Genomic DNA, 10,483 nt, shown 5'->3' on the forward strand with positions numbered 1-10,483 from the left:
GTTGTATGTATGTCTTCTCTTGAGAAGTGTCTGTTCATGTCCTTTGCTCATTTTTAATGGAGTTGTTTGTTTTTTGTTTATCAGTTTAAGTTCCTCATAGAATCTGAATATTAGACTTTTGTTGTATGCATAGTTTGCAAATATTTTCTCCCATTTCGTGGGTCTTCTGTTTCTTCTATTTATAAGTTCATTTTGCTGTGCAGAAGCTCCTTAGTTTAAGTCCTGCTTGTCAATTTTTCTTTTTGTTACAATTGCTTTTGGCATTTTCTTCATGAAATTTTGCCAGGGCTGATGTCCAGAATGGTATTTCCTAGGTTTTGTTCTAGGGTTTTTAAAGTTTTAGGTTTTACAAGCTTTAGGTTTTTAAAGTTTTAGGTCTTTTAATTATCTTGAGTTGACTTTTGTATATGGGGAAATGAAGAAATCCAGTTTCAATCTTCTGCATACGGCTAATCCTCTATCCCAGCACCATTTATTGAATAGGGAATCCTTTCCCAATTGCTTATTATTGTCAGCTTCGTTGAAAATCAGGAATTATAGGTGTGCAGCTTTATTTCTGAGTTCTCTAGCCTGTTCCGTTGGTCTATGTGTCTGTTTTCATACCAATACCATGCTGTTTTGGTTACTGTAGCCTTATGGTATGGTTTGAAGTTGCATAGTGTGATGCCTCTGAGTTTCTTCTTTTTGCTTAGGATTGTTTTGAATATCTGGGCTCTTTCTTGGCTTCATATGAATTTTCGAATAGTATCTTCTTATTCTGTGAAAAAATGTTATTACTAGTTTCATAGAAATAGCATTGAATCTGTAAATTGTTTTGGGTAGTATGGCCGTTTTACCAATGTTAATTCTTCCTACCTATGAACATGGAATGTTTCTCCATTTGCTTGTGTTGTGTCTGATTTCTTTCAATGGTGTTTTGTAATTCCCATTGTAGAGCTCTTTCACTGCCTTGGTTAGCTGTATTCCCAGTTATTTTATTTTTGTGGCTATTGTGAATGAAACTGTGTTCTTGATTTGACTCCCAGATCAGATGTTATTGTGTACAGAAATGCTATTGATTTTTATACATTGGTTTTTTATTCTGAAACTTTGATGATGTTTATCAGACTAGGAGTCTTAGGGCAATGGGGTTTTCTAGGTATAGAATCATAACATCTACGAAGAGAGATAGTTTAACTTCCTCTCCTATTTGGATGCCTTTTATTTCTTTCTCTTGCCTGATTACTTTGGCTAGGACTTCTAGTACTATGTTGAATAGGAGTAATGAGAGTAGGCATCTTTGTCTTGTTCCAGTTCTCAAGCTTCCAGATTTTGCTATTCAGTATGAGGTTGGCTGTGGGTCCATCATAGATGGCTCTTAATATTTTGAGGTATGTTCGCTTGATGCCTAGTTTGAGGGTTTTTAGCATGAAGGGATGTTGAGTTTTATCAAAAGTCTTTTCTGCATCTATTGAGAAGATCATGTAGTTTTTGTTTTTTAGTTCTGTTTTTGCGATAAATCACATTTATTTATTTGCCTATGTTGGATTGAATCAACATTGCATCCCAGGAATATAGTCTACTTAATCACTGTGGATTCTCTTTGTGATAGTTTCCCACTATTTTTGTGTGGTTTACTAAGTAGTTTTGTAGACCTCTGAGAATTTATGAATCTGGGTACTCCAGTGCAGGGTGCATACATATTTAGGATAGTTAAGTCTTCTGGTTGAATTGAACTCTGTATTATTATGTAATGCTCTCCTTCATTATTTTTGAACATTGTTGGTTTCAAGTCTGTTTTGCCTGAAGTAACAATATCAACCCCTGCTCTTTTTTGTTTTCCATTTACTTGATAGATCTTTCTCTATCCCTTTACTTTGAGTCTATAGATGTCATTGCATGTCAGATGGTTCTCTTTAAAATAGCATATAGTTTGGTCTTGCTTCTGTATCTAGTTTGCTTCTCTGCATCTTTTAAGTGGGGGAATTTAGCCCACTTATGAGCTAGTTTAGTTTGAAAATGTTCAGATTTGATGCTATCATTATGTTATTAGCTGTTACATAGGTTGTTACATAAATTGTGTAGTTGCTTTACAGTGTTAGTGGTCTATGTACTTATTGTGGTGGCCAGTAATGGTTTTTTGTTTCCATGTTTAACACTCCTTAAAGATATATTATAAGGCAGATTTGGTGGTAATGACTTCCATTAGCATTTGCTTGTCTGTAAAAAGTTTTATTTCTCCTTTATTTTTGAAGCTTAGTTTGTCTGAATATAAAATTCTTTGTTAAAATTTATTTTCTTTAGGAATGCTGAATATAGGCCCCCAATCTCTTCTGATTTGTAGGATTTCTGCTGCAAGGTCAGCTGTTATCTTGATAGGGTTTTTTTTTGTTTTTGTTTTTGTTTTTTGTAGGTGACCTGCCCTTTCTCTCTAGCTGCTTTTAATATATATTTTTTCCACATTGACCTTGGAGAATCCAATGACTGTGTGTCTTGGGGGTGGTCATCTTGTATAGTATATCACAAGTTCTCTGAATTTTCTGAGTATGAATGTCGACCTCTCTAGCAAGATTGGGAAAATTTTTTTGGACAATATTTTCAAATATGTTTCCAAAGTTGTTTGTTCTCTCATCCTCTCTTTCAGGGATGCCAGTGACTCATAGGTTTGGTTCCTTTACATAATCCCACATTTCTCAGAGATTTTGCTTATTTTAGAAAATTCTTTTTTCTTTATTTTTATCTCACTGAACTAATTCAAAGAACCAGTCTTTGAGCTCTGAATTCTTTCCTCAGTTCAGTTGATTCTGCTGTTAATATTGTGTTATTAAATTATTGTAGAGGATCATTCAGCTCTGTTAGATCACTTTGGTTTTTCTTAAAATGGAAATTTGACCTTTCACCTCTTGAATCGTTTTACTGGATTCCTTAGATTCCTTAGATTGGGTTTCAGCTTTCTCCTGATTCTCTATGATATTCATTGCGAATTCTATGTCTGTCATTTCATCCATTTCATTCTTGTTAAGAACCATTGCTGGAGAGCTAATGTGATCTTTTGGAGTTAAGAAGCTTTGGCTTTTAGAATTGTCAGAGTTGTCATACTGGTTCTTTCTCATCTGTGTGGGATGGCGTTCTTTAACTGTGGTAGAATTTGAGCAGTCAGTTGGCTTCATTTCTGGATGTTTTCAGGGGGCCAGGCTTTGTGCAGGGTCTGTCTTTGTGGCTGAATTATTGCCTGTGGTTTCCTAGTGGGGCATATTAGCAAAGTATTTTTGGTGTTGTAGTTTCAGCTGCAATTCAGTAGATGGCACTTAAACATAAGGACCACTAGATAGGCTCTCAGTTGCATGGCTCCTCTGTATTTCCTCCTGCTTACCTCCATCCTCTTAATGCACTGACAGTGTGGGCTCCTCTCTCAGTCAAGGGCTGGCCACAGGTCTTGGCTTGGCACTCCCAGGCTGCACATCACAGCCCTGGGGCAAGCTTGGGCTTTTGTTTCCTCCCTAGCTTAAGGCTGGCAGGGGCAGGGACCTTGGCAGTGGCAATGGTAGAAGGCCTGTCACTTGTATCTGGGAGCTCCACCCCAGAGAAACACAGAATCACTGCCAATTGGAATAATCAGCTAGGGGTGGGGTGGCTGCTTTGTAGGCCCAAATTGGGGACCCTGCATGGTGAAGAAGAGCAGGGAGTCAGGGGCGACTCGGTTCCTGTCTGTATGGAAGCTTCACGGTTGAGCTGTGAGCAAAACGATCAGAACATTGAACTGGGAAAATATCTCTTGAGTAATAATATCCCACAAGCACAGTCAACCAAAGCAAAATAAACAAATGGGATCACATCAGGTTAAAAAATACTTTTGCACCACAAAAGAAACAACAAAGTGAAGAGACAATCCACAGAATGGGAGAAAACATTTGCAAATGCTACATCTGACAACTGATTAATAACCAAAATATGTAAGGAGGTCAAACACCTGTATGGGAAAAATTCTAACAATTCAATTGAAAAATGGGCAAAAAATCTGAATAGACATTGTAAAAAGAAAACATATAAATGGAAAACAGGTATATGAAAAAACGCTTGACATCATTGATCATCAGAGAATTGCTAATTAAACTGCAATGAGATATCATCTCACCCAAGTTAAAATGGCTTATATACAAAAGACAGGCAAAGGGGAACACTTGTATGCTGTTGGTGAGAGTGTAAATTAGTACAACCACTATGTAGAGCAGTTTGGAGGCTCCTCAAAAACTAAACATAGCTACAATATGATCTAGCAATCCCCCTGCTGGGTATATACCCCAAATAGAGGAAATTAGTATGTTAAAGATATATCCGCACTCCCATGTTTATTGCAGCACTATGCACAATAGGCAAGATTTGGAAGCAACCTATGCCTACTAACAATTAAGTAGATATACAAAATGTGATACTTATACACAATGGAGTACTATTCAGCCATAAGAAGAATGAGATCCTATTGTTTTAAAAAAACATGGATGGAACCAGAGGTCATTATGTTAAGTGAAATAAGCCAGGCACAAAAAGACAAACTTTGCATGTTCTCACTTACTCATGGAGGCTAAAAATAAAAGCAATTGAATTTTTGGAGACAGAGAATGGAAAAATGGGTACCAGAGGCTGGGAAGGATAATGTGGTGGTGAAAGGGGGTATGGTTAATGCTACAAAAATATAGTTAGATAGAATGAGGAATATCTAGTGTTTGACAGCACAGCAGGGTGACCACAGTCAATGATAATTTCTTGTTCGATTTAAGATAAAAGAGCATAATTGGATTGTTTGTAACACAAAGAAAGAATAGATGCTTGAGGGACAGGATACCCTACTTTCTATTACTATAAGCATGCACTGTGTAATGTGATTATTAAGCATTGCATGCTTGTATCAAAATATCTCATGTACTCCATAAATATACACCTATTGTGTACTCACAAAAATTTTAAAAAATGAAAAACCTTTCAGTAGCCTCCCATTGTTCTTATGATAACCCACTGCCACTCTTTATTTCTTTATTTTGAGCCTACGTGTATCTTTGCATGTGAGATGGATCTCCTGAATACAGCACACCAATGGGTTTTGACTCTATCTAGTTTGCCAGTTTGCGTCTTTTAATTGGTACATTTAGCCCATTTACATTGAAAGTTACTACTGTTACGTGTGAATTTGATCTTGCCATTATGATGCTAGCTGGTTATTTTGTCTGTTAATTGATGCAATTTCTTCATAGTGTCGATGGTCTTTACAATTTGATATGTTTTTGCAGTGTTCCTTTCCATGTTTAGGGCTTCCTTCAGGAGCTCTTGTAAGGCAGGCCTGGTGGTGACAAAATCTCTCAGCATTTGCTTGTCTATATAGAATTTTATTTCTCCTTAGCTTATGAAGCCTAATTTGGCTGGATATGACATTGTGGGTTGAAAATTCTTTTCTTTAAGATGTTGAATATTGGCCCCCACTCTCCTCTGGCTTGTAGGGTTTCTGCAGAGAGATATGCATTTAGTCTGATGGGCTTCCCTTTGTGAGTAACCTGACCTTTCTCTCTGGTGGCTCTTAGTATTTCCTTCATTTCAACTTTGGTGAATCTGAGGATTGTGTGCCTTGGGGTCGCTCTTCTTGAGGAGTATCTTTGTGGTGTTCTCTGTGTTTCCTGAATTTGAATGTTGGCCTGTCTTGCAAGATTGGGGAGGTTCTCCTGGATAATATCCTGAAGAGTGTTTTCCAACTTGGGTCCATTCTCCCCATCACTTTCAGGTATAACTATCAAACATAAATTTGGTCTTTTCACATAGTCCCATACTTTTTGGAGGCTTTGTTCATTCTTTTTCATTATGTTTTCTGTAATCTTGTCTTCATGCTTTATTTCATTGAGATGATCTTCAATCTCTGATATCCTTTCTTCTGCTGGATTGATTCAGCTATTGATACTTGTGTATGCTTCACAAAGTTCTCATGCTGTTTTTCAGCTCCATCAGGTCATTTATGTTCTTCTGTAAACTGGTTATTCTAGTTAGCAATTCCTCTAACCTTTTTTTCAAGGTTGTTAGGTTCCTTGCATTCTGTTATAACATGCTCCTTTAACTTGGAGGAGTTTGTTATTACCCACCTTCTGAAGCCTTCTTCTGTCAATTTCGTCAAACTCATTATTCATCCAGTTTTGTTCCCTTGCTGTCAAGGAGTTGTGATCCTTTGGAGGAGAAGAGGCATTCTGGTTTTTGGAATTTTCATCCTTTTTGGGCTGGCCTCTCCCAATCTTCATGGATTAAATCTACCTTTAGGTTTTGATGTTAGTGACCATCGGATGGAGGTTTTGCATGGTCATCCTTTTTGTTAATGTTGATGTTGATGTTATTCCTTTCCGTTAGTTTTCCTTCTAACAGTCAGAGCCCTCTGCTGCAGGTCTGCTGGAGTTTGCTGGAGGTCCACTCCAGATCCTGTTTCCTGGGTATCACCAGCAGAGGCTGCAAAACATCAAAGATTTCTGCCTGTTCCTTCCTCTGGAAGCTTCATCCCAGAAGGGCACCCACCAGATGCCAGCTGGAGTTCTCCTGTATGAAGTGTTTGTCAGCCCCTGCTAGGAGGTGTCTCCCAGTCAGGAGACATGGGGGTCAGGGACCCACTTGAGGAAGCAGTCTGACCCTTAGCAGACCCTGAATGCTGGTGTTGGGAAATCTGCTGCACAGAGCTTGCAGGCAGGGACATTTAAGTGTGCTGAAGCTGCACCCACAGCCACCCCTTCCCCCAGGTGCTCTGTCTGAGGGAGATGGCAGTGTTATCTGTAAGTCTCTGACTGGGGCTGCTGCCATTTTTTCAGAGATGCCTTGCCCAGAGAGGTGGAATCTAGAGGCAACCTAGATACAGCTGCTTTGCTGGGCTGCAGAGGGCTCCACCCAGTTGGAATTTCCCTGTGTCTTTGTTTACACTGTGAGGGGAAAACTGCCTACTCAAGCCTCAGTAATGGCAGACGTTCCTCCCCACACTAAGCTCCAGCACCCCAGGTTGACTGCTGGCAGCGAGAATTTCAAGCCAGTGAATCTTTGCTTGCTGGGCTTCATGGGGTTGGGATCCACTGAGCTAGACCACTTGGCTTCCTGGTTTCAGTCCCCTTTCCAGGGGAGTGAATGGTTCTGTCTTGTTGGCATTCCAGGTGCCACTGGGGCATTAAAAATAAAAGCTCCTGCAGCTAGCTTAGTGTCTGCCAAAACAGGCACCCAGTTTTGTACTTGAAACCCAGGCCCTGATGTTGTAGGCACCAGAGCGAATCTCCTGGTCTGTGGGTTGCGAAGACTGTAGGAAAAGCATAATGTCTGAGCTGGGGTGCACCGTTCCTCATGGCACAGTTCCTCCAAGCTTCCTTTGGCTAAGCTAGGGAATTCCCCAACCCCTTATCTTTCCTGGGTGAGGCTACTCCTCACCCTGCTTTGGCTTGCCCTCTGTGGGCTGTACTCACTGTCTAACCAGTCCCAAAGAGATGAGTTGGGCACCTCAATTGGAAATTCAGAAATCACAATGCAGCAAGATCTGCATTGATCTCTCTGGGAACTGCAACCTGAGCTGTTCCTATTTGGCCATCTTCAAAGTTAGTATTTAGCAAGCAAATGGAAAGCAAAAATAAGCAGGGGTTGCAATCCTAGTCTCTGATAAAACAGATTTTAAACCAACAAAGATCAAAAGAGTCAAAGATGGGCATTACATAATGGTAAAGGGATCAATGCAACAAGAAGAGCTAAATATCCTAAATATATATGCACCAAATACAGGAGCACCCAGATTCATAAAGAAGTTCTTAATGACCTACAAAGAGACTTAGATTTTCACACAATAATGGTGGGAGACTTTAACACCCCACTGTCAATATTAGACAGATCAACGAGACAGAAAATTAACAAGGATATTCAGGACTTGAACTCAGCTCTGAACCAAGCAGACCTAATAGACATCTACAGAATTCTCCACCCCAAAGTAACAGAATATACATTCTTTTCAGCACCATATTGCACTTATTCTAATATTGACCACATAATTGGAAGTAAAACACTCCTCAGCAAATGCAAAAGGATGGAAATCATAACAGTCTCTCAGACAACAGTGCAATCAAATTGGAATTCAGGATTAAGAAACTTACTCAAAATTGCACAGCTACATGGAAACTGAACAACCTGCTTCTGAATGACTCCTGGGTAAATAACGAAATGAAGGCAGAAATAAGTAAGTTCTTTTAAACTAATGAGAACAATTACACAATGTTCCAGAATCTCTGGAAGACAGCTAATGCAGTGTTTAGAGAGAAATTTATAGCACTAAATGCCCACAAGAGAAAGCAGGATAGATCTAAAATCGACACCCTAATATCACAATTAAAAGAACTAGAGAAGCAAGAGCAAACAAATTCAAAATTTGGCAGAAGACAGGAAATAACTAAGATTAGAGCAGAGCTGAAGAAGATAGAGACATGAAAACCCTTCAAAACAACAATGAATCTAGGAGCTGGTTTTCTGAAAAGATCAACAAAATGGATAGACTGCTAGCAAGACTAGTACATAAAAAAAGAGAAGAATCAAATAGACACAATAAAAAATGATAAAGGATTATCACCACTGTTCCCACAGAAATACAAACTACCATCAGAGAATACTACAAACACCTCTACACAAATAAATGAGAAAATCTAAAAGAAATGGATAAATTCCTGGACCCATACACCCTCCCAAGTCTAAACCAGGAAGAAGTTGAATCCCTGAATAGACCAATAACAAGTTCTGAAATTGAAGCAGTAATTAATAGCTTACCAATCAAAATAAGTCCAGGACCAGGCAGATTCACAGCCAAATTCTACTAGAGGTTAAAAAGAGAAGCTGGTACTATTCCTCCTGAAACTATTCCAAACAATAGAAAAAGAGGGATGCCTCCCTAACTCCCTAATTTTTATGAGGCCAGCATCATCCTGTTATCAAAATCTGGCAGAGACAGAATAAAAGAGGAAAATTTCAGGCCAATAACCCTGATGAACATCAATGCAAAAATCCTCAACAAAATACTGGCAAGTGGAATCCAGCAGCATATCAAAAAGCTTATCCACTACGATCAAGTCAGCTTCATCCCTGGGATGCAAGGCTGGTTCAACATATGCAAATCTATAAACATAATCCACCACATAAACAGAATCAATAATGGAAACCACATCATTATCTCAATAGATGCTGAAAAGGCCTTCGATAAAATTCAACACCCCTTCATGCTAAAAACTCTCAATAGACTAAGTATTGATGGAATGTATCTCACAATAATAAGAACTATTTATGACAAAACCACAACCAATATCATACTGAATATGCAAAAACTGGAGGCACTCCCTTTGAAAACCAGCACAAGGACGCCCTCTCTCACCACTCCTATTCAACATAGTATTGGAAGTTCTGGCCAGGGCAATCAGGCAAGAAAAAGAAATAAAGAGTATTCAAATACGAAGAAAGAAAGTCAAATTGTCTCTGTCTACAGTTGACATGATTGTATATTTAGAGAACCCCACCATCTCAGCCCAAAATCTTCTTAAGTTGATAAGCAATTTCAGCAAAGTCTCAGGATAAAAAATTAATATGCAAAAGTCACAAGCATTCCTGTACACCAGTAAAGGACAAACGGAGAGCCAAATTATGAGTGAACTCCCATTTAGAATTGCTACAAAGAGAACAAAATATCTAGGAATACAACTCACAAGGGATGTGAAGGACCTCTTCAGGGAGAACTACAGATCACTGCTCAAGGAAATAAGAGAGTACACAAATAAATGGGGAAACATTCCATACTCATGGATAGGAAGAATCAGTATTATGAAAATGGCTATACTGCCCAAAGTAATTTATAAATTCAATGATATCCCCAACAAGCTGCCATTAACTTTCTTCACAGAATTAGAAAAAATTACTTTAAATTTTATATGGAACCAAAAAAGAACCCTCATGGCCAAGACAATCATTCCTAAGCAAAAAGAACTAAGCTAGAGGCATCATGCTACCTGACTTCAAACTATACTACAAGGCTATAGTAATCAAAACAGCATGGTACTGGTACCAAAACAGATATATAGACCAATGGAACAGAACAGAGGCCTTAGTAATAATATCACATATCTATAACCATCTGATCTTTGAAAAACGTGACAAAAACAAGCAATGGGGAAAGGATTTCCTATTTAATAAATGGTGTTGGGAAAACTGGCTAGCCATATGCAGAAAACTGAAACTGGATCCCTTCTTTACACCTTATACAAAAATTAACTCAAGATGGATTAAAGATTTAAATGTAAGACCTAAAACCATAAAAACCCTAGAAGAAAACCTAGGCAATACCATTTAGGACATAGGCATGGGCAAAGACTTCATGACTAAAACACCAAAAGCAATGGCAACAAAAGCCACAATTGGCAAATGGAATCTAATTAAACTAAAGAGCTTCTGCACAGCAAAAGAAATGATCATCAGAGTGAAC

Source organism: Aotus nancymaae, unplaced genomic scaffold (genome assembly GCF_030222135.1).
Source record: "Aotus nancymaae isolate 86718 unplaced genomic scaffold, 86718_ANA_hifiasm-v0.15.2.pri h1tg000021l, whole genome shotgun sequence".
Classification (NCBI taxonomy): domain Eukaryota; kingdom Metazoa; phylum Chordata; class Mammalia; order Primates; family Aotidae; genus Aotus; species Aotus nancymaae.